The sequence below is a fragment of the Wasmannia auropunctata genome, unplaced genomic scaffold (assembly GCF_000956235.1).
Source record: "Wasmannia auropunctata unplaced genomic scaffold, wasmannia.A_1.0 LD336067.1, whole genome shotgun sequence".
Lineage (NCBI taxonomy): Eukaryota > Metazoa > Arthropoda > Insecta > Hymenoptera > Formicidae > Wasmannia > Wasmannia auropunctata.
The window spans coordinates 532,122-556,663 of NW_012026823.1; the positions used below are offsets into that span (position 1 = coordinate 532,122).

General features: G+C 38.8%; 1 protein-coding gene across 2 annotated transcripts in view; it reads right to left on the reverse strand.

The window, feature by feature from the left end:
* LOC105450240 (plexin-A4) overlaps window positions 1-24,542 on the reverse strand; it is a 77,298-nt gene that overhangs the window by 17,428 nt on the left and 35,328 nt on the right. The window contains exon 1 of one of the 2 annotated variants that reach the window (XM_011689989.1): window positions 15,468-15,823. The exons of the other annotated variant lie outside the window; for it this stretch is intronic. The gene's annotated coding sequence lies outside the window, so the exon portion shown is untranslated. Of the gene's footprint in view, window positions 1-15,467; window positions 15,824-24,542 lie in introns of those variants that run through there. 2 annotated transcript variants of the gene reach the window in all.

A 24,542-nucleotide genomic window follows, 5' to 3' on the forward strand; every position in this document is an offset into this window, starting at 1 on the left:
GAGCGTGAGAACAGTCATTATCTGCGGGCGCGTGACGGATATGGTATAGCTTCCGCAGCTTCATTATGAGTAATTGACCACTGAAAAATAGGTCAAATTTTACATTGCTCGCATAACGATAAATTATATAAAGAAATTTATAAAAATTTTAAATATTTTTATTATAAATAAGTTACATTAAAACTATAAAATATAAAAGGGGGGATACCATTAATAACTGCAGAAATAGACTCGCGAGTTCTATATATGTTCGATAGAAACCGATGATCCCCCTCAAAGACTGCCGTCGTGGCCGATCGAAATCTGATAGAAAATTCCCGCTTCGTAGAGACGTTAGGCGACGATGTGAAAGGGGGTTTAAGAGCGATGATCACAATAAGGACTCGACTCGAGGCACGTTCTCGCGTCCTGTCAGAATGTCTCGAGGAACAGCGACAGGGAGATGGAAACACAGGACCGATGCGGGACGCGATGCGATTATATCCGAAGATATTCCTGCCGTCGCGATGCATTTCGACGCGGTGATTATACGTCGAGTTACGTATGCATCCCTTTCTGCCTTCCCACCTCCCTCCCTTTCATCCCGACCGGCGTCTCTCCGAATTTTTAAATGCATTCTTCGATGCGGTTCGCCGCACCATCGTCGGGATTTCTTCTCGCGGATGCGAGAAAAAAGAAAAGAAAGAGAGGGAGAGAGAGAAAGGGATTTCCCCACCACCACTCAGCGATAGCGACCGGGGGGTGGCGGGATTCGAGAGGCATTCGACAGCGGCACAAATGTATTCCGCCGCTGAGAGATTCCGGGAGAATCCTATTTCATGAACCTTATCCGTCGATTTTATCCGGCAAATCGAATGCGTGTGGCCTGAGTGCAGCGAAATCGATTAGAATTAACTCTGATTAACCCTGGACGAGGAATATGGAATTGCAACGTGCTCTACGATAATGGATCTGTCTCGAAAACTTTCGTGTGACATCAAATCCACGTCATTCATCATTTATGACTCACTTCTCATGTTATCCGTGTCTGGTATTAATGGAAGAAGTTGCTGCTACTCTCTATTTTATACCAATACTGTCCTAGTTTGGCACTATAATTTAGAAATATTTAACATAAAACAATTTTACATCCCATAACTTCGCGCAAATGGAAACTCTCTCGTGACGCGACGTGTCTCTTTATCTATTCAAAATCATGTTGTTGCATTGTTCATGTTGATTTCCCATCAAACCTCTTAGATATTTATTGTTAACTTTCGACATGATAAAATCTATTTTGGCAATGCCATCTATTGGATATATTATAAACTGTTTTAAACAAAAATACATACAATTTATTTTCACTTCATTGCAGGTACTTTGTCTCGTAATTTTACGTGTCGTCCTTTTTTTTCAAATAACATAAGTTGGGCAAGCGCAATTTCAAACTCGTTAACGCAGATTATAAAACGGTTTACTTATTCTCGTGAAACAAGTCTCTATTAGCGGCATTACGCAAATCTAATCACAGCGGTTTAGAATAAAAAGGGACAGTGAATTGCTAATCTGGCTTCGGTGAAAGTAAACCGTCCGAGAAATCCGTACCTCGTGGATCGTCATCGCGTCTGTAGGATGAGTAATTCTGATGCGCGCAAATATACAATGCAGCGGAGGTTGCATTATTCGTACGCTGCCGTTGAGTTACAAGCTCGATATTCGCGACGCGTCAGACTGAAATAGTGATTTTGATGGAAATGGATGAAATCGAGGATCTTTCGCGACATTACTTCCAACACATTGACAAATTAGCGTCGTGTCTGCGAGAGAACTATATACAGAATACTCAAGCGAGACGCCGAGAACAAAGAGCACTTTCTTAATTAGCAATATTCAAGCAATTTCCGAAATGTTCAATTTCTGAATGAAGTGATAAATATATTATATTTTATGAAAAAAGATTATTACATTTGGTTATAAAATAATTATCGTTTGTATGTATAAAACAATAAAGTAAAAGAAAAGTTAGGCCAATAAATGAACAATTTTTTAATTGTTTAAATTAATATAAAAAATATTTTAATAAATAAAAAATTGATGGAACGTTTCGGCTTACTTAGCCATCATACTAGGTTAAAATTAAAATTTACATTAACGGCGCAGTATTCTTATGTTTGTCGCAGTTCTACGGACTTGACTATCGTAAATCGTCATTTTATAATATAATGTCACGCACGGATACGTACACGTGGTATTTAGACATTATATTATTAAGTTTATTTTAATTTTAATTTTAATGTAAATTCGTATGATGGCTAATGATGGCTAAGTAAGCCGAAACGTTCCATCAATTTTTTATTTATTAAAATATTTGTTATATTAATTTAAAAAACCAAAAAGTTGCTCGTTTATTGGCCCAACCCTTCTTTTACTTTATTATTACATTTAATTGCAGCGAGTAATTAAAAAAATTGTTACAAAAGAATGAGAGCAAATGTGCAAATACGTTTAGATAAAGAGAAATAAAATATGTTAATGCGACAGTTTTATTAGCACGTGGCAGTGTTTCATCATTCAGCGTTTGATTCTACAAGATCGTTACGCGTTTGGCAATGTGTGTTGATTACAAATCCATTAACATAACTCCCCTCATTATTGTATTTGCTTCCTCGAACGCTGTGTTAGTAATATAGTGTTGGCGAAGGTGCTAATGCCGCGATGGATTCTGAAAGGTCAGACGTTGAAAGTACACTAAATTACATATCCCGGCGATAACGACGCGACGAAAAATAATCGCGCCCGAGTCCGAGAAATCCATTAAATTGAAATTAACAGGGCACCAGAGAGATTCATCCGTGCGGGTGTCATTAAAACGCCGCACGCGCGAATCATCGTTTCCCGGCGATAATCGTCGCCGATAAGAAGCGACGGCCGACAGTACGCATTTATGACCGACGAATCGCGTTTTTAGCCGGCCCCCGATGATGGAAGCGCAAGAACTCGCTATCCCACGATTTGATAAATGAACTCACAGTATGTAATAACCAGGTCGCCGGCGTCGGTAAAAGCGCGCGCATAATGTGTTTCACCCTCGTGTTCCCCTCCTCGCATCCCTTTGCCATCCCGTTCTTCCCATCCATCCCGGTATAAAACAACCGGAGGGAGGGAGAGAGGGAGGGAGGGGGGGGGGGAACATAATGCGATTGTACGCCACGGTGTTACGCGCGATAGTCGACCAACAATTTTTCATTATTCGAATCTGTCGTTGTTTTTCGGCGCAAAGAAATGGCGAGGGAGGGACGACGCGGGGGACGGCGGGAGGTGGCGGCAAGAATCGAGAATAACGTTGCAAACTCTTTTTATCGGTTTTTCCCCCGAATAAAGGGTTCTCCACTATTTACCTGCGCTTCCGCCCGTTCCTCGACAACGTCCGAGATTAATTGCCATCGAATCGTCGAATGGAATCGCTATTGAAACACGGGAAAAAAAAGTCTCATCTCGCAAACTCTAATTAAGCGGCACGACAATCCCGACAGAACGAGATGCTGGGGAGAGGCAAACGGGGGGGGGGAGGGGAGGCGAGAAGGGGAGGAGAAGGGCGTGGATCGGCGAGGTTTCATTCCCGATGAAGCCGCGGGAGCGAGCGAAATTAATACAGTCGACATCTTCTCGGTGCGGATCAATTGATTCGCCCGCATTGTGCTAGAATACCACTTTTATATATACGGAGTGCACGGGCGTATTCTTGATCCTGCGATATCGCTTGGCCCCCCCTGCGAGGATTATTCATAGAGAGATTGTATATACATACATGATACAACGTATGTGTACATGTATCGGAAATTGATAAATGACAAGTATAATGTCTAATGAAATTTTCATTGAGAACGGATCAAGTCATTTATCCAGGATAATCAGAGATGAACCGTGTAAATTCGCCTTAGAATCTCCACGCGAGGAAGGCGGGTCTCGGCGGAGGGATGATGAAAGGAGGGTGGCCATGGTGAGAAGACATGTACCGCGGGCGAGAGTGAAGCTAATCGGATTTTTCCTATAAATCATACTTTGCGCGGCTAACGCATTTCGGAGCCTTCGACACCATCCGTCGGACCGCGCTAACGACCGTACGATGCGATAGTCTCGTAAAAATCGTGTCGCGAGAGGAGCGCAGTCGGCGAATCTTACGTCGACGCGAGAAACACATGATACAAATGGTTTTTCAACGAGCCGTGCCCGAGTGATCGCTAAATAAACGTTTGCCAGTAGCGCGATCAACGCGCGCGGTTGCTGCAAACTCACGTTCACACGTTACCTATCATCCTGCCGTTTCGTTATGCATGGCAATTTGAAAAAATAGCTTTCTAAAGGGAAAGTTTTGGTTCCAGTAAAATGTTTGAAACTGTTACAAGAAATACGTCGTCGAATTAATCCCCCATCAATTTTCGATAACCCTTCGCTGCACTTTCGTAGACTCTTTTGCCTAACTTGCGTGAAATTGACTTTTTCTTAGAGCACATTTTGAATATTTTATTTTTAAGTAACTTTTTATTTAATATTTAAATACATATAAATATTACAATTTATGCATTTTAATGAAAATACTCTTTGCATTAAAATTCTAGTATAATATATTGATAGTAAAAAATAAGATTATTATTATTATAATCATTTAGATATTGCATCATTTATTTAAATAACACGTTTTCAATAAATATGCCTCAAGTCATTTATTTATAATTTATAAATTTAATAATTATAAATTTTTATCAATCTATTATCAATAAAAAAATAAGTATTTTTTTTATTATAATTTCAAAAGCATTGTAATTATTCTTCTAGAGAATCAATCGTGGGAAATGAATTAAAAATCAATTTATTCTCAGTAATATTCCGATTTATCACGATTTAATGTGATTATTACAATGTAATTATATGAAGATTTAAACGTATAATCTCGCGCAAATATGAACAGCGAGTATCGGCGCGCCCATTCTCGTGTCACAGTCAGATATTTCTTTATTAATATTACCAGTGAAATCTGCTCGGTAATAATGAAAATATATCACGAATCGTAAAGTCAGTAGTATAAAACGTTTGATTGCCGTGTTTATAATATATTCCTGCATTGATGCAGAAATCGAGTGGGAAGGGTGGCGGCATAAAGCCGGCAATTACCTATTGGACGACGTGTATATATGTATATATATATATATATATATATATAAATATATATATATATATATAATGGCAGAATCTAATTTATATTCCGGATTTCCTATAATGCAATTCATTAGTCTCGAAACAGGTCTGGCATAGAGAAACAATGGCTCGTCTTCAAAGTTTCTTCGTTGCTTCTCCCCCTGCTCTCCTTTCTTACCCTTCTTCTTCCCTATGTTCTTCTGCTTCGTCTTCTTCTTCTCATCCTCTCCGTCATCTCTTTCGCCCCTTCGTCGAGTCTCCCCCCCCCCCTCTTTCTCCATTCACCGTCTCGCCTCATAGCTTTTCTCTGCTTCATCTTTATGGCTTTGCTACTACCATCTACCAGCTTCCACCCAATTTATTAACACACTTCATTCCGCTTTCCCTCTGGAGATTTATTTTATAATTATCTTCACCCCTGTTCTCTCCGTCGTCGGGCGAGATGAGTGCCAGTAAGTTTTTTATACCGTATATGCGAAAGATAATTTAGCGCTACTAACAACAATGTGTCGCTCAAATTTTTGTGTCTTGCGCGATTGGATGACGGTAACCGCAAGTTATCGTAAGATATGATTGAAGTACTCATCTTGAATATAAATTCGGTATTTCAATTCTAAAATATAAAGTGTAAGTGTTTCTGAAACTGCTTTACACTCACACGCAGATAAAGATGAACTGAAGACAACTCATATGTAAAATTATGAGAAATCTTAAAAAGACTATGTTTGGAAAGAATATTCCTGAGAACGCATCATGATGTGTCTTGAATTTTACGGAGAGACGATATACTTTTCCCTTATAGATAATATTAAAAATAGATTACGGCATCTATAAATCACTGATAAAAACAACTCTCTTGCCGGGTGACCGTAATTCCATCAACAACTTTTTAATGGGATGACCGTGATTCTATCAACAACGGTTTAATGGAACGAGAGAACGCATGAGATTGTTGTGAATTAAACTTAAGATGTATTATTTTAAAAATTCGTAGATGAAATGAGTTTTCTTTGACTATAAAGCGGTCAGATTTGGTCTCGCCGTCTGAGGGCTAACATTAATAACACTCTTCGTGCTTTCCTTTCTCTCGTCGCCGAGTTTCTCTCGAGTATATTTTCCTTGCCGGCGATTTTTCCTTTTCACCTTATTTCGCCCGCCCGATTCCTCGGGTTGCTCTCTCCACTTATTGTCTCGCTTCCTCTTTATAGCTCATACAGCTCCATGTTCCGACTTCTGCCGTATTTATGGACATACTTTACCTTGCTCTCCCTCGTACACTCTCGCTCTACCGTAGTTATCTATATTTTCTTTGCGCTCAGACCTCTAATGTACCGGCGTTTTATTGGTCCCTCGATCGTGAACGGTATGTGTATAACGTGCCGTCTATCTGTTTGATGTTAATGAAATGACTCTTCAATATATTAGTAAATTCTCATCAAACCTGTTTTGCATCTTTCTTACAATATTATCTTTTTAGCTTACTAGCTTATGCTCTTAATATTCCTTCAAGCGGACTTTTAATCTTTTTCGTTGAAAATGACAATGCTAATAGATCTGATTATCGTATGTTTCGATAAGTTTCTTTCATCTTTTCTTCTTAAAGAGAGAAAATAAAAAATGAATTCTTATTGTAACATCCGCACAGACAACAAATATAAGACCATTTAATCAATGTCCAATGATTAAAACTATAAAAATAAATATAAAATATCTTTAAAATACTGTCAGTGTTTCGATAACAATTAGTTTACACAGTCATTGCACTTATTCTAAAAATATTCCATAAAGACTTTGAAAAATAACTTTATATTAATGTACGCATAGCGCACAATCGTGATGATAATATTTCATATTTCACTTGCATTTTCTTTCCCCTCTCTCATTCTCCATAACTATAACGATTTCGCTAGATAGATTTTTTTCTCCTTTTTTTCTTCCCATTCCTTTTCTAATAATTTTCATTTCTCCCCTCCCTCATCATTTACTGCTTCACTCTCACTGTTTCATCTGGTACATTTATTTAGCCGACCTCTCGCCCTTCCGTCTTCAGCTGTTTCATATTTTTGCCCTTGTACGCGTTCTTTTACGATTCATTCTCCGGATTTTTACGGATATATCGCGAGAGCATGTCGCAGTTTCCTCAGTTATTTCCGTTTTTACTTCCGACGTGAAGTCGGTACCGTCCGCGGCGAGACCAGTCGTAAAATTTTTTTGTCCCGCCGCTGCGCTGTGATTTCGGCAGATTCGTTGTGCAATTCATCCGCACTTAGCTTACACCAGAATAATAAATTAATGGGGTAACGCTAACTTAAGTTTCTCTCTCCGCGAGGTTTCTTCGGATAAAATTCGCAGCGCCTCTCGCCTCTCCACTCCGCATTTCTATTTTTTTTTATAGATCATTCTCGCACGTCCCGCCGGGCTGTTACCCTTTAACGGCGAAACCGTAGAAACAGAATAGAGACAAGGTGATGTAGTTTACCGTTCCTTACGATGACACGAAATGATTTAATACACACGGTGGCGAGACCGTGTCTCCTAAGTCCTATCTTTTCTGTATTTCAGTCGCGCACGTGACATCACGCGACGCGTTAATGTTTCAAGACTGAAATAAGCAAAGAAAGCACGTCTCCTCTCGTAACCTACTTTCCGATGTACGACATGCACATTTCTACTGAATTTGCTTTATATAATAAAGTCGCATCGTACATTCTTCGCGTCTTGCTTATTTTCCACAGATTAATGTCCCACCAGAAAACTCGCTTTCACATTGTTTCCGTCGAATCATATTTTGTTTTGACAGTATACTTTATCGTAGTAAAAACTTCTTCGTCTCTCACTATAATGAAAGTTCTACGAAGAATTGCATTCGGGGAAAATTCCGTAATAGTTTTTGCGATTATTTCCGAAAATATAATTCTACATCTCTCAGCTTATTTGAGGCGGTACATCAATGGTGTTTCATTGCAGTAACAGCTGTTATTAAATATGCCAGAACGCATTTGTTGCACAATCACATTTGTTAGACATCTCATTCAATTTCGAGGGCAAAAGGTCAAAAGGTCATAGGAAAATCAATTCGCGGAATTTTTTATTTCTATAAATATTATTGCAACCATGTCAAACTTGCGTTACCTAGCGCTCTCTTCGCTGCGCATGTTATAACGACGCATATATCTTTCTATATTAAAAAAAATTTTTTTTATTTTATTAAATCTTTATTATTCTATAAAACGAATAATATTATTTTTTGCATATGCAAATCAAAAGCATAACCAATTTGACATTTACAAAGTAAATCTCGATTTTATTTCTAAAATAATACTATATATTTACGTAAAAACTGAATTTGATATAGTTGTCTGTAAGAAATATGACAATATTAGAAATAAAATGTTTTTCTTTTAAGTATTGAAAATTTCGTTAAAATTGTTGCATTACACGATTTATCAATTTACTTTTACGTCCCACTGAAAACCAGATAAACCAATGTAATTGTTTCAAACTTGATTTCGCGCGAAATAAACCGGCTAGCACTATATGCTAGCACTATATATATCCGCTGTATATTTAATGCATTTAAAAATTATTATCAACTCAAAATACTGTCTGTTGTGTTTATCGTTACTTTACTGCAGATAGAATTGAAACCCAGAGGGAATTTAATTCGCAAGGAAGACAGAAATATAGACTGCGCGAGTAGGGAAACGGTCCAGTTAGTGGATGAAGCTGTGCGTGTAATGGTGGTGGAATACCAATGCCGATTGTGCATCCAAAGATTTACGGTTAAAACCGTGCTTTACGCGTGCGCTTCCCGTCAATTATGCCAAAGTTCGTTACTTCGGTCGAGCGTTCGCACGAAACGCGAGCTGTCGAGTCAGCCCGAACTAATTTTGAAAAACGAGCTATCGGAAATTAAAAAAAGAGAGAGAGAAAGAGACAGAGAGGTCACGTTTGTATTCCATCGAATGGTCGTTAATGTGCAACGACGCTCCATTACTGCTGAATTTTTTGAATCAATAGTGCAACGCTCTTCTTCTTTTTTAAAAGCATGAAAGAAACCGTGAATAACTCCGGAATAACAACCGTTTTGATATATTTTCAGGGATATCAAAATTATCAATTTCAACCAACTTTAAATAGACTCACATCTAAAATGTTCATCACGTTTATAATGTTTATATGTCAGCTTTTAGATTAATTAAAATATAAGTGGAGTTTCCTCCTTCACATATTTTTATTTAACAGATCTCGTTCTTTTTTATTTATTAAAGCATCCGTGCAAAATGCCACATCGAATCAAATTAATTAGACTGCGCTAATCTTGGGAAACAAAACTTCGTATAAATCTACAATAGAAGCTAAATCGGATGATATGTGTCTTGTTTCATATTTATTTACAGTGCGCTAGACAGATTTAGGATTTAATCATACGCGAGCTCGTACAAATTTTTGTTTCTTTTCCCCTGATAGAATAAATGCGACCGAGTCTAAACGAATTTTAAACAAATAGCAGATAAAAAATCACTAACAATCAACTGGACTTAAAATAATAATTAATGTCAAAAATGTTAACTAACGTTTATTCTCGAACAAAAAAGTATCAATCATTCAACAGGTAATTGTAATTGTGACTGCAGTTAAAGACGTATAAAAACTTAAATAAAAAGTATTGATTCTTTCAAACTGTTAAATATGAAATATACGTCTGGAGAACAGAGCTAATTAATAATCAAATCAGAAACATGATGAGTTCAAAAATATCTAATATGAAGATTGTAATAGCTGAGACGACAGACAAAGTTAAGAAAAAGTCACGCAAAGCTAACAGTAAGTAGCAGTAATATAACGATCAAATTTCATTAAATTAAGAAACGAATTCATTTCAAAGGTACGTCTGATATCAAATTTCATGAAGACATAATAGTCATTTGAAATGAATATTTAAAGTAAAATATCTATACATTATAGCAAATAAGAATAAAGATTTTATGTAAAAATGATCAGAACAAATCTTGAACACATAAATGTATCTATAATAATCATGCAGCTGGATAACAGACGACAGACAATATTCTGAATAATACTGAAATAGAAATTATATTATAAAAATATTCAATCTCTCTAAATTAAATTACATTATTTAGAGACAAAATCACTTTAACAATCCAAATCCCGAATTTAAAGGAGATTAAAGTATATTTTTGATGCCAGGTGACTTAGATTGGATCAGTTGAATTCAAAATAACTTTTTAAAATATGTTAAAATAGGAATTTAGTTTTGCAATTTAAACGTAAATGTAATGTAATTATCATTTATTTAATTCTTGCCACAGTTAATTGGAAACTTATATTTTTCTAATTAAAATTTGCAACGGCTTTGATTTATAAAACTCTAACAATAAGTTTTATATGTAGGATTTTGACTTATGCTCTTTACACCAAGTGCCGAGCATAATATTACAATGCGCTTCCAAGAATACACAAGGGTATAATTAGTAAACTTTGTTGATATATGGCACATAATATCCAATGTACTTCTCTCATGCTACCGCTAAATATACATAATTCAAACTGCAAGGAAATGACGGTTCTTGCGTAAAAGGATTTGTTTAAAGTAGACTATATAGATATTTTATCGACTTCTACATTTTTGCACACACGGACGCACAAGAGACAGAGAGAAGGAATTGCGAAGAATCGACTTTCGAGAAAATAGAGCGCACACTCGCGACTTTCTTCTTCGAAAACCAATCGAACGGCGTATGTTGCGCCGGTAATTAACGCCGACCTCGCTCAAAGATTTAATATCGAGGGCCGCATACCTCAGCGTCAATTACGCGAAAGATACGTTCGCTTCTGTCGGTCGCGTAACTTGGTCTCGTATTTCTCGGTGAAATGTAGAGGAAACGAATAGAGATTCGAACAAGTTTTGATTAATGGAACATCGGGACTTGGAAAGGAAGAAAGAGCCGCCTCGGGCGTGCAAAGGCGTAATTAACAACGGCAATCAGATGAATCAGTGCATTTTTTTTTTTAGATAGAAAAACGTCGCAGTCGATCCAAGCAAGTTGGATTGGCGAAACTTACGACAGCTGCAGGTTAGATATTCGTTCTGACATTAACAATGAATCTTGAATCTTCTAAAAGAAAATGTAAGCAATATTTCTGTTAAAACTAGAATTGTTTATTTTTGTAAAAATTTCTATCTTTCGAATTATGATATAATTTTTCAGTATATTTTGCTTAAAAATATAAATCACGATAAATTTAAATTAAATTATTAACTATTTACCTGCTATTTTAAAACAAAGAAAAAGAAAGTAATAAAATAAATCTTTACAGAAAAAGTAAATAGCACTGTTTTGATTCGCTAATAATAAGAGATTAGTCTTTATTAGAGAATTTAATATTTATTTAGAGATGATGGTATCGAGCAATAATTAATTCGAAATTATCATAGATTTGAAAAAAGGTGAGAGAGAGAGAGAGAGAGAGAAAGAGAGAGAGAGAGAGAGAATTAGGAAAAGAGAAAATCGAAAAGTTGGAAGGGAGCTTCAAAGGAGCTTCTTCGAGACTTTACGATAGCAACTCCATGGTCTTTGTAGTTGCCGAGAAAATGTGAGGGTAGTGGAAACGGCAGCTGGATATCGATCCCCAAACAAAACAGGCAGCGAGTGTCTCGCGGTGTAATTTCTGACAATCCATAGGGTACAGAGGAGCCGGTTAATATCTCCACGGTGTCTTCCATTACGTAAAACAATATTTGTGATGTATTATAACTCGTGATGTGTACGCGCAAGAAATTGCAAGTATGTATAAACTCGTTACGAAAACTCGTTACGCTCCGCCTTGAATGTACGAAAAAGTATATCTGCTCATTTTTGGCTATTCAATTATAGTCTGTTGCATAAGCAACGTGAGTTGTTGAAATTTTTTAAAAAGAAGCTTAAAATCATGAATTTTATCATTTTGTGATTATAATATTATATATTTTTATTTAAATTTAAAATACATTCAACAGTTAATTTCATTCAGTTAAATTCTGTTTATGTTATGAAAGAATGATCAAAACTAATTTTAATTCGCCAAAAATACAGATCTCTATGTATATCATTCTGCAATTATAAGTATAAAGTTTGACGGCGATTGATATTATCGGCGATGAAATAATTGTTACAATTTTTAGCTTTAGAATATCAGTCACATATTTCTCTTAAATCTTTCTCTCCTTTGGATTCTTATCATTCTGTTCAAGAATCGTTTGTTTTTTTCGATCTAGCAAAACTCACTTATTCCCTACTCCAATTTCAACAAGAGATTGCATCTATCTCTCTTTGAAATTTCTTCTCGTACAAATTCTCGATTGTCTCGGCAGATTCTCGAAATTGTTTTCTACACGAATACTCGTTCGAAGACGTCCTTTGAAAAGGTGAATAGAGAGAGAGAGAGAGAGAGAGAGAGAGAGAGAGAGAGAGAGAGAATGCCTGGTGTAAATGCAGAGCAACCGACGAGCCCCGGGGGTCGTCTCGAAGCTCAAGTGCAAGAAAGTTTGGCAGGCTTGCCTTTTTATCCCTCCAGACGTAAAAGGGCGCACTCACGCACACTCCACGCACTCCATACTCCGTATTCGCTAGCCCTATACTCTTTTTCTCCTTTCACTTCCTCCGTCGTTCCTATCATCGAAGTCTCTAAAAACCGATATAGCTGTATATTCACCCGCCGTTTTCCTTTCGTCTCGACGAAACGTTAAAAATCTCCCCACCACCGCCTGTCTGTGAGCTGCTTTCCAGAACGGCACGGTGGTGCCTGCCTTGGAAGAATCTTGAGGTACTTGCCGAATAACCCTCGAGAAGGGTCGCGGCGAATGATCGGGTATCTCGTTTTCCAGAAATATCGTTCGCGTGCTTTGGACGTTCGCTACTTACGCCGTTTCCATAGGACTTTAAGTTAACGATGTACATAATCTTTATTGCTTACATAAATTTTGTTGGCTTGAGTAAAGCGAGTAAGGTACAACAAGATATAAAAATTGTTCATCTACATAAAGTATCTAATCTTTATTTAAACAATATAGATTAGAGGCAATATTTTCCCATAAAATTATTTTGAAAATAAGATAAAAGTATAATCAACAATCGATTTCTTAAGATATGCAAACGCTTTATAATACTCTTAAGTAGGTATCAATGTACATGTAATTATGATTTAGGCATGATAATAAAATAAATCATTCAAAACTAAACTAAAAATACCAACTAGATATTTTTAAAATTGTGTCGTTTCTTTATTTTAAAAGAATAGCTAAAAGATGACTAATTTATCAAAATCAGAGAAAAAAAGAAAATAGAAACAGACGGAACAATTTATGTACATAGATAAATTAATTTATATTATTTTATTCATTAATAATTAATGTAAAACCTATTGCATCGATTGCGTTCTAGGCAGCTTGTTAAATATTAATAATTAATATTACTCCAACGTTTTTCAATATTTTTATCGAATAGCTTTGTTAAACGCACAAGTAAAATTTCTATATGAGACCACATTTCGAATTGGCTCTATTCCGGACAATTAATGGTCGCATTTCGCTCCGCGTCCGAGTAAATTTATTGTCGATGAAGCGTAACGTAGTGCAGGTTACACAGCCTGTATCCCCGTCTATAGGTACTTGTGGACTAAATTATAGGAAGCACAACGGTATCTGGCTTCCTTCGCTTCGACCGAACGCTTGCGATCGTGATCGTCTCTCCGCCGCCGAGAGAGAAAAAAAAGAAAGGAACAAATGAAAAATCGACGCGCGGTTCACGAGTGGGAGACTCGGTGCGGCGTCGTAATTAGAGCCAGCACGACGACTGTCTCATTGGCTGATTCGGAAAACAACCGGCACCGTTACGCGTTACCTGCGATTCTCGTGATGATCGTCACGACGTGTCGTGCCAACGTATAAAAAATGCACACGTCGCGAACGAAGAATGCTTCTCCGCTCCGATACGTCTTTCTTCGTCTTTTATATCATTGACTTATAATTCACAATTAATTTACGTGACTTTAAAACTAATTTGAACGTCCGAGTAGTCTTCGAGTGGCATCTCGAGTCAAGTGGAAAGGGTTAAAGTCACGTTTCACTCTGTTTGTGATTTTGACGGCGGCGGGTTGGAGGTAATCCGCGGAGTAACGCCATCAATCACTCGGTCTGCAGTAATCGTGCCTCGGCTTCGGAAAGGACGTCAAGTTTCGACGTTACGACGGCGTGAAGTGAAGTAAGATGGTACGTACCACCACCGTGAGAAATCTTCATCTCCAAGAGGATAAGGAGACGCGCGGAGGCGCCTCTCTTTAAGGACATTCTCTCGCATTGTGTTCCCGATGACAAAGGGACTCTTGTCTCTGTGCATTAGCGCAATTCGTGGACGCGGCCTTTAACGTGAACCCTCGACGGCGCGGATACGTGCTAACGCGCTAGATCGGAGAGAATGAAAAAGGAAAGGATAGAGAAAGAGAGAGAGAGAGAGAGAGAGAGAGAGAGAGAGATCGTGCAGAAAAGAAGAGATACATCGGCATTGTTTCGTCGCGGTATATATCGCAATCGTGCGTGCCATAATTACCGAACAAAGACGACATAATTAAGGAACCGAGGGCAACACGTCAACCTAATCAACCGGACCGCGTTCAGACAGCTGTTCGTGACAACGTAACGATGTCTTATTTGCCTCCACAATACGATAAATTACGGACAATCGCGTTCGTATTGTATGGAACAGCCGTTCTTGCCATTTTTGCGACCGCTCACTGTAATGTGAATATTAACCACACTAACAAGGCGGCCTCGCGACTGCGCTGATTCACTAATACTTCGCCGTGTTAGAGCGACGAGGAAGATCGTGACAAAATTTGCCGAGTTAATCGAGCAACGGGTTCATAGATTTTATATGAAGAACGTTGCGAGCGTTGCGGTCTCCAGCAGCATAGAATATAATTATGCGCTAGCGCTATTATTGAGAATTAAATATTTTGTATACAATATACATATATGATAGCAATCAGTATGCCATAATAATAACTAATAATATTATATGCGTGGTATATTATATACATATATGGTACATATATATAAAATTATGTACCAAGTCTGATGTGTGGAAAAAAATTACGAACATATAAAAATTAGTGAATATTAGATTTAAAAAAGGTAAATACATTAGAAACATATTTTTCGATTAATTACAGAGATACTCTGTTTAAAGCGAGAATTATTCCGAAATGCTGTCAAAGTCAATTTGTGTACTTACTTTCTAGAGAGAGTCAAGGAGACGGTATTCTTTATGCCAAACAAGATTTACAGTTTCACGAGTGACTTCGATTGAAGGGCCGCGTTTGTGACAAATGCAATTCAAATCGCGTTTCCTTCCTTGATAAAATAGCGGCCCTCTTTGTTGTTCTTTCAAGGTAGCTTGATTTTTGTTGGAAGTACGATTTTTGACGTCGTGCCGAGGGAACGACGAGGTGACGAAAATTGACCCGACCCTCCCAAGGAATTTCTAATCCAATTTCTGTCAAGTTTCTTACAGACGATGCGACGTGAAAATTTTCTCGCGAGCCCCGCGAGTGAAAAGTTCGAAGCCATCTTACTATCCTCGTAAAGGGTAAGAGGTGAGCTACCACTTCGGTACCGGCGCGAAGGCAAACTTTCTTTACACACAACGGCAACAAGTAAGAAATTTCGCATGCGCTCGCATTCCTGATCATAGATCTGTATCAGCGAAACTTGGGTCTCGCGCGTAATATCTCACGAGTAAAACTCGATCCACCAGTAAATCGCAATCTTTTTCGGACATTTACGATGAATTGGGGGTGGGGGGAGGGAGATTTATTATATGATAAGCTGAATGAAAAGAATCGTACACGCACATTGAAGTAATGCTCGAATAGAGTCGAATACACGAATATATATCGAAGTTCGAATATATACAAAGCTTTGCAAATATCGTAATGTATTTCGACAGCGACTTCTATCACGTTACGGTCATCCAAGCACCGCTTCTCGCGAACGTGACACCACGTTATAAGCGTAATTTGCGCTTAATACTCGTTCTCTCCCGTTCGCTTCATCATCAGACGGCGAGGAGGCCCGTTCGCCTGCACGTACGACAATAAGTGGAAAATTTTGCAATAGCGGCTCAGCCGGCGATTTTCCTATTTGGCCAATCGCTGTTCCGCCATGCACGCCTCTTTGAGCGCCGTGATTTATATCGGAGTCTCTCTTAAATCGTTCAGGAGATTAACTTAAAAGGTCCTTTATAGCGTCACTACTATATCACGATGGCGGTCTTTGTGCCCGGGGCCCGGTCCTTACGAAACGAGATTAGCCCGCCGTTCTTTTGTACCGAACGTTGAAATACTTAAGTCGTCGTGAAAATACACGTGCGCAAGACTCTTTCCCACAGAGTATTTTGACTCGCGTCTCGCGCGGATGATGAACGTCAAAGAAAGATTCGATGAAGAAAAGTAAGGAAGAGCGAAAGAGAGAGAAAGAAGATCATCTTCTTACCGTATTCTTAATGCTAAGCATAATCATCTGATTCTGAGTTTATTTCTTTTATAAAGATCAACGATATTCAAAAGAGCCACATTATCCTATTATCCTACTTATACCTATTATGTTTATTATATATATCATTTAAATTTCAAATGAGATATTTACGACGCGTCTTCGACAGTAAGATAATAAAAAGTAGAAAACAGTTTGAAAAACAGTCTGTGAAGATATGAAAAATAATAGCTCTTTCATTCTTTTAGTATATACTTTTTATGTTGTCTTTAAGATAAAATAAATTAGATCTAAATTAAGTCTAGCGCAGAAAGATTAAATAAACAATCAGAATTATTTATTCAGCACTCGAATTTTCGTAAATGTAAAACAATGCAATATTATCTACGTAATTGTAATATTAAATTGTAGTCCTAAAATATTAAAATGTCGCCATTTAGACCAAAAATATTTCAATAATAACATTTCATTATTTCGATAAACAAAGAAACAATCTTGATAAGTTTAATAATAACTAAATTAGGTAAGACGTAAATGCTGTCAAATCATAACTGTCGTCTCGTTGGAAACTGCACTAGTTAGATAAGCTAGCACAGGGCAAAAGAGACAAACTTTACTTTTCGAGTTCAAATCGAACGACATTTTGCATAAAACATAAACATCGATATTCGATTCCTCGATATAATCGCTCTAGTTAGATTTAACACAGTTTCGATAATTGTATAAAAAGAATTAAATACTCTATCAATTATTATTCAACATACATGTTATACAAATAAAACTCATGATAATCATATTATACAAATAAAATTTATAGTCAATGTTATATAAATAAAATCAGATCTTAATCAGACTAAAAGTGTAAAGTCAAGAAACTTAGCATTAAATGTCAGTATCTATTTATTATTAATCGCAAATTGAGTCTACAGCAATAAGAACGAGTAGAACATTTGCTAGAAAGGACGGTTGGCGAAAAGCTTTTGGCATAAACATTCGTCGAGCGGTCAGTGCGAAAAATTTAGCCTGCGGCTCTCAAAACTCCGCAAAATAACGAATAACCAAAGGGAAAAGAAACCGCAAAAGAGCCCTCAGACTCGCGTAGTTCCTCAAGACGACACTTTTATATATCGCAAATGCGCCTCGAGTATTCCGTTGCCCGAAATGCAAATTTAATTTTGCAATAAAAAAAAGTACGTCTTCGAGAACGCCGGCGAGTGAAAGACGAGTGCAAACTCTGCAGAACGTGAATCGCGACGGGTGCTTTCAGAGCGGTATGCAGGCGGAACGTCGTTGGTGTTCGCGTGTACCTTTCAGTTGTTCAGGAACTCCTGAATTATGACGGAGTATCTTCGTTGCCATCGCGGCGTTCCAAGATTCCAAGCGAAAAAGGCGAGCGAGAGCTTAATGAGCTGCGGTCGAAAGAATTTGACAAAACGAGTATTAAGGCATCGGCGCCACTATAGTTGTCATTATCGCTGACTGTGACGGCTGTCACTTGAAAAGAGAAGCGTGTTATTATATTTTCATAGATAAGCTACTCGAAAGCCGAGGCAGGTTTGATTTATGTAGAAGACGTCAAAAAAGGTTGACAGGGGAGAAAAAAGAATTGCCTAAAATATCGTAAAAGCTAAAATAAATTTGCTTCTCTAGGATTATTTTCCTATTTGTAATATAAGCGAAGAAGGAAAATTTAGTTAAAAAGAATTAGCGCTAACCGATGCTGGAAATTTAATACAATCGTGATTGTTTTAAGCGGCTTAAATGCAATTAACAATTCAATTCAGAATGTATATCGCGAATTCGTTATAATCCTCTCGAATTCGTTATATTCTCTCATCTCCATTTAATATTACTCTCTCTCTCTCTCTTTCGTTCTCCCTATCCCTCTTCACTATTTAATAATACTATTGGGAATACGTTGTTAACGCTATGTATAATAATTCACTTTCAGTGTGTTCATAAATATGAATCAATTTACTAGAAATTTAGTTTATGCCAATCTAAAAATAAAAACCTTAAAGATTAATGGATTAAATGTCAACTTATATTTGCTTAAAAAGATATGTGAAGTAACATGCAGTCTGTAAATTGTTTTTTTTTTTACGCGAGCAGACCCACTGCTTTCGCAAATTTCGACCTCTCGGAAATTCTGTGCCGGTCACAGCAATCTGCCATTCGTGCGCATCTACCTTCCCCCCATATACGGCCCTATGACGTAGTATCATGCCCATCCTCGGGATCTTTCTGTCTGTTCGTTTTTTTTTTTTTCCCTCTCGCAAGTACCATTCATCCGCGAGCTCTAATTGAAGCGCGGACTGCGGGCGCGGGATATCGGAAAAAAAAAATCTCGTCGATTCCGTCCGTCGTCGAGCGATCTCTGCACACGTTGCATGATCGATACGCGGTGGCGGTGTCCTGACGGTGTCCGCGATTGGTCGGTCGACGCGGCGGTGCAAAAAGCGAGAACGAGGGAAAAGAGATGCGCGACACATGGACGGACGGACGGACAGATGGGCAGACAGGCGGACAGAAAGTGAAATGTCCTCGGCGGCGAATTAAATGACGTTTTCGAATTCGGTCGCTACCATCCCGCGTCCGACTATCCGGCAAATGAAAGAGATGAAAGAGAGGGCGGCCCTCTCCTCCCTTCGGCGTCACCCGCGGGGAGGAGACCCGCGCGTGTAAATAAACCGCACGCTGATAAATTGCCGCGCGCTTACGTACATCTCGGAGCGCGCTCCTCCGTATAGCGTGATTTAACGTAGTGGACGTCGCGACTTGAGCCCCGTCGCTGCCTTTCGAAGTTATCGTCAAACGCAGCGAAGAATGACTCGAGGTAGCATCGCCATCTCAGGGATAAATACCGATCAAACGTTGAGTCATAGTCATAGTTCTGTCGGTGAGCAGCTGGGCTGTTAAGGTGCCAAGCGACCGATATCGGAATTGTGAAATGGGGGTGTGAAATGAGTTCAAGCTTTATAGAAATAGAATGTCTCAATGCAATAATGTCATTAAGATCCTGTAAAAATACTCTCAGAAACTGTAATGAGACATTTCCGAAAAATTAAAGATATTTAGGTATAAATTGACTTTTCGTTAAGGAAAATATATTTTCGATACAGAGAAATAGGAAATATATCTAACAATAGATTTATTGATAGCTCCGTTATATAATACATTTCAAGCGATAATAAAATGAAATGCTTTCCATTCGAAGAGATTCGATGTTCTTATTTTATTATTGACATTTACATTCTTTATTTTTTAAATTAAAATTAACATGTGAAACGTTTGTTAATAAATATTTTCACAAAACAATAGGCGAGCTTTAAAACTGCGGTTTAACGGAATCGACACTTTCGCAGTCACTACTTAAACACGTCGATTTAATTCTGTTTGTACGCGTTATATAGATCAACGTCGGACGTCTATAAAAGAAATATCTGTGTGCTACGGCAGTAACGGGAGAGGCTGTTAATCGGCAGTCGCTTAGAGTTAACGTCGTAAAGAAAAAGTTGACGTTCATCGCACTTTTTCTGGCAGAATTTAAATGGAAGAATAATATCGATCCTATCAGGGCCGTCGACATTTGTTAATTGACACTCTTCCTTCAAACACTTGCGACCAATTCCATCTTGAAAAGTCATCGTCCGACGTTGCACTCGACTAAAGATAATATTAAAAAAAAAAACGTTAGTGCATTAATGTTATCGGAATTAGTTAACTTTTCAGTAGTCTTTCCGTAAGCACTACCGTATCGTCGTGATAAAATCTAATCTAGGTGCAATTCAACTTTAATACAAACACCAATTAAAACGGTTCAAATTTTAATCTGTCGATCGATCGCCGTTTCTTCAGGAATATCCCGTTCAAAATTGACTTCTCGAGAGTCTTCGACGAAGGCCGCATCGAATAGCTTCAAACGATCTCGTGACAGCTTCAGCGAAAGCAGCGCCTGGGAGGCAATTTTCGTGACGGCGCTTAATAAAAAAAAGGCATCGTTCGTGAAACGTGAAACGTCCGTCGTCTCGCAATAGTCCTCGAGGCGCGAGACATTCCTGTTCGTTACAATTCGCTGTGAAATAACAAGTCGGCGAACGAATCACACGCTCGAATCGTCCACGTCACCGAGCCTGACGTCGCGCATTAATCGCGGAAATTTTCCGTCGCGTCTATTCCGCGACGCGTAGGGAATCTGTCAGACGCGAGAGAAGAAGTAATTATATTTCCGGTGCAGAATGACTTGGACGATGAACTGTGTGGCGGCCGCTATTTTGCCCGTGACTCGTCCAAACGTATACCGGACGGGATGGTGGCGTACGGCGCGGCGCGGCGGCGCAGGTATTCCTACATCGCAATTACAGAGACAGCGCCGCGTTCGCCTCGCGTGGAACGTATCAAGAAGTGATTTTCTATTACGGCGGTATTGAAACGCTAAATTGTCTCGCGACTGCGCGCACCGGGAAGCCGTAAATGACGCGCGCACCGCGAACCGAAGCGACTCGTTACCTCAACCGTCTTCTTAATCACGACGCATAATATACGCATAATAAGCGAGCGAAACAGCGCGTGATAATACGTAAATGAAATCAGGAAATAAACTAGTCGTAATAGTGAGCTGAAGAAAATAAATAAACGGTGTACACGGGTGTAGCTATTTATGAGATAAGATATACACAACGAGAGAATAAAGAATATATACGATGTGACAAAAAAAAATGTAAATAAATCGTTATGTAATAAGCGAACGAAGACGCGATCATTATCGCAACAAATATGTAAAATAAATAAATAAAACAAATGTATAAGCATGTATATATAAAGAAGTAATACACAGATCGAATAAATATCAATAGTGGAATAGAATCGTTGTAAATAAAATAGACAAGTAAAATAACCATAACGTGCAAAGAAATTAATTGAAATAAGTGGATTAAACGAACGAAACAATTATAAAAATAATTCAACGAGACATTTAAATAAACAGAGTAAAGTAGTCGAACGCAGAACATTTAGACTTGCACGTCGCAGCGCTGGAAGAGGAGAGTTTACACGTACTTTATAAAATACGTGCTCTCCTATTTCCAGGCGTTGCGACCAATTTTCCATATTCATATCGTATAAATCAGACCGGCGTTGCGAGTCGGCGAATGCACGCATACGCGTATATAAGGTAATGTATCGGCTACAATAAGACATCATTATTTGTCGCGCTCACGTCGAAGCACTAAATAGTCGCGCAAATATATCCCATAATTTCGCGCAAGTTACGACGTTATGGGCCGCGTGCTGCGAGTTCCGGCGATCCGTTACGTTATATTTCTAATACGCCGTTGGCGTAACACGTATATAAGCGTATATAGCGTAGCGTATGCGTATAACGCTATTGCCGCGTTACTATAAAAAAAAAACCCGCGATGATGTAGATTTGCCGTGCGGCGCGTATATCGGCGTCGCGGATTCGCGCCGCGCGAATCCTCTCTGCGTGCGCATCGATCAAGATGAGAGAGCGTCGTCCCTTTGTCGCGGAAGAAAGGGAAGCGGAAAGAAGGGGACCGCCTCAATTTCCGCCCGAAAATCGAGTACTATTTCACTTTATTCCACCTTTCGCGCGCACACGCGAAAAGCGCCCGTTGGATTTTATCTCGCCGTAACGCGGATACGAGAACCCACATACGCCGACCTATCCACGGCGAGAAATTATTTTCGTTCACAAGCACTAAACGGACCCGCCGACCCGCCGCGCCGGATAGCGTCGTAAATGCTTTATGAAATGCTATCAAAATTTTGACAACGAGAATTTCGATGTAAACATAGGAACAAGATTATATAGTACTCAGGACTTTTATTATAGCTAAAGAAGGATTGGGAATAATTATTAACTGGTAATCTGTCTCCATCATTCTCCAGCCTTCTCGTTCTCTTTCTCTATATATGCATGGAATAATAAAATTGTCCTTTGTGTGTAAAATGGTGGCGACTCTTAACGAGCAGAAAATAAACAGCAGCATCTAATTTGCATTCTTCGCTCCTCTAGGCCATGTATAATTAAAGACCCGAGCAAGAAAAGAACATTTATGCATTCTACGCGCAAATTATTCATATAGACGTAGGTAAACATTTTTCTAAAACGTAATCAGATAACGAATGTAGCAAATCTAATTAACAGAATAATCGAATGATTTAAGACAAGACAAGACAAGAGCAATTATTTGTCGCAGAAAAAATAATAATTTGGAAAATTGCGAATCAAATCTGGCGAGCACGCTAATAATAATTTGAGAAAAATTACGTGGGTCGCAAATTATAGTGACATACACCTATATCGTATAATAACAGCGCCGGAGAACGCCGCCCCGCGTGCAACGCATACACGTATGCATGTATATGCGCCGCGACGAGAGCCGCGAGAGAGGCGCATTTTGTCGCTGCATCTCGCATAAGCGCGCGTGTGCACGCGCATATGCCGCGGCAGGCGCGTGCAAAACGATCGCGATTACGCGCGTATACGGAGGTGCAGATTTATTGGCCGAACATTGCCTGCCGGTGAAACGATCCCGCAACGAGACGACGCGTCGTTCCGGCAGGCTAGGTTTCAGCATCGCGGCCTCGTCCTCACCCGCTCAGTCCCCTCTCAGCGCGAGCTCGGCGAAAGGGCTCTCTCTCTCTCTCTCTCTTAACGCGTCGAGCCGTCCTATAACTCGCCCGGTATAATGTTTAAATACTACCGCGTATAGGTCATACGCCTGCTACAATATTATCGTGCACGCGAGGCGCGCACCCTGCCAGGTTCCGCACGCTTCCTCTCATCTGCGGACACCGCCGCGCCGGTGACAAATCTGTGTGGACGCGATTTTTCTCTAATAAGAAGATGATCGGGCGTATCTACGGTCGCGCGTCGTCTTTCTAAGCCTTATATATATTTATATTCGCAGTTTACGACTTTCATTATGTACGAGGCCTTCCATTAAATCGCCAACTTTGCAAAATGCGTTAAGTCCAATGTGTACCAATATATATATGCTTGAGATTAAATTAATATCGTTAATATTATTTTCGGCAATTGGTAAACATAAATAACGGACTTCAGTTGCTCTTTTGCTAATTAATAGGTATTAATTAGAGCTCAAGAGGATACATCCCGGAGACACTTTTATACTTTATATAGATGAAACGGTCGGATTATTTTAGCTTATTTTGCACTTCTCATTTCTGCATACTATTCTCGTAACGCTTATATATATATGTAAAATATTTTAGCATGTGTAATACGTACACACGCGCACGCACACGCGTGCTCATATATATATTACTCATATTAATATATTTTTATTTGAGCATCGTTTATAATTACATATTTATAAGCTCTACGTTACATTGGCTAGTTTTTCATGGGATTATCCAGCGAACGTGATTTTATCGGAAGCGCGGCGCGATGTAGCGCATTAATCGTTCGGGTCGTAAATTAAAACGCACTTGTATAACTCATACGTATAACGCGAGAATAGTAATTTATGCAATCCGCACATAGGCCGGCGAGAGCCAATTAAAATTGTACCGTAAAATTGCTTAAGAGCGATTGCTGTACCGACCGTTCCATTAACGCAGAAATACCGCGGTGTACACGGGTCCCGACGAGCGTACAGCAGCCGCATATGATGCGATCCTCAACTTTTGTATAATTTTTTAACGCTTCCCGTCCACGGTGAGGGATAACTTACATTTGGAATTGCAGGAAAACGCGCGGCACAATAGGCAGGAGATATTTTGTCTTGTTGACAGAATACGTGATACTACATAAATCTGCACCTTTACA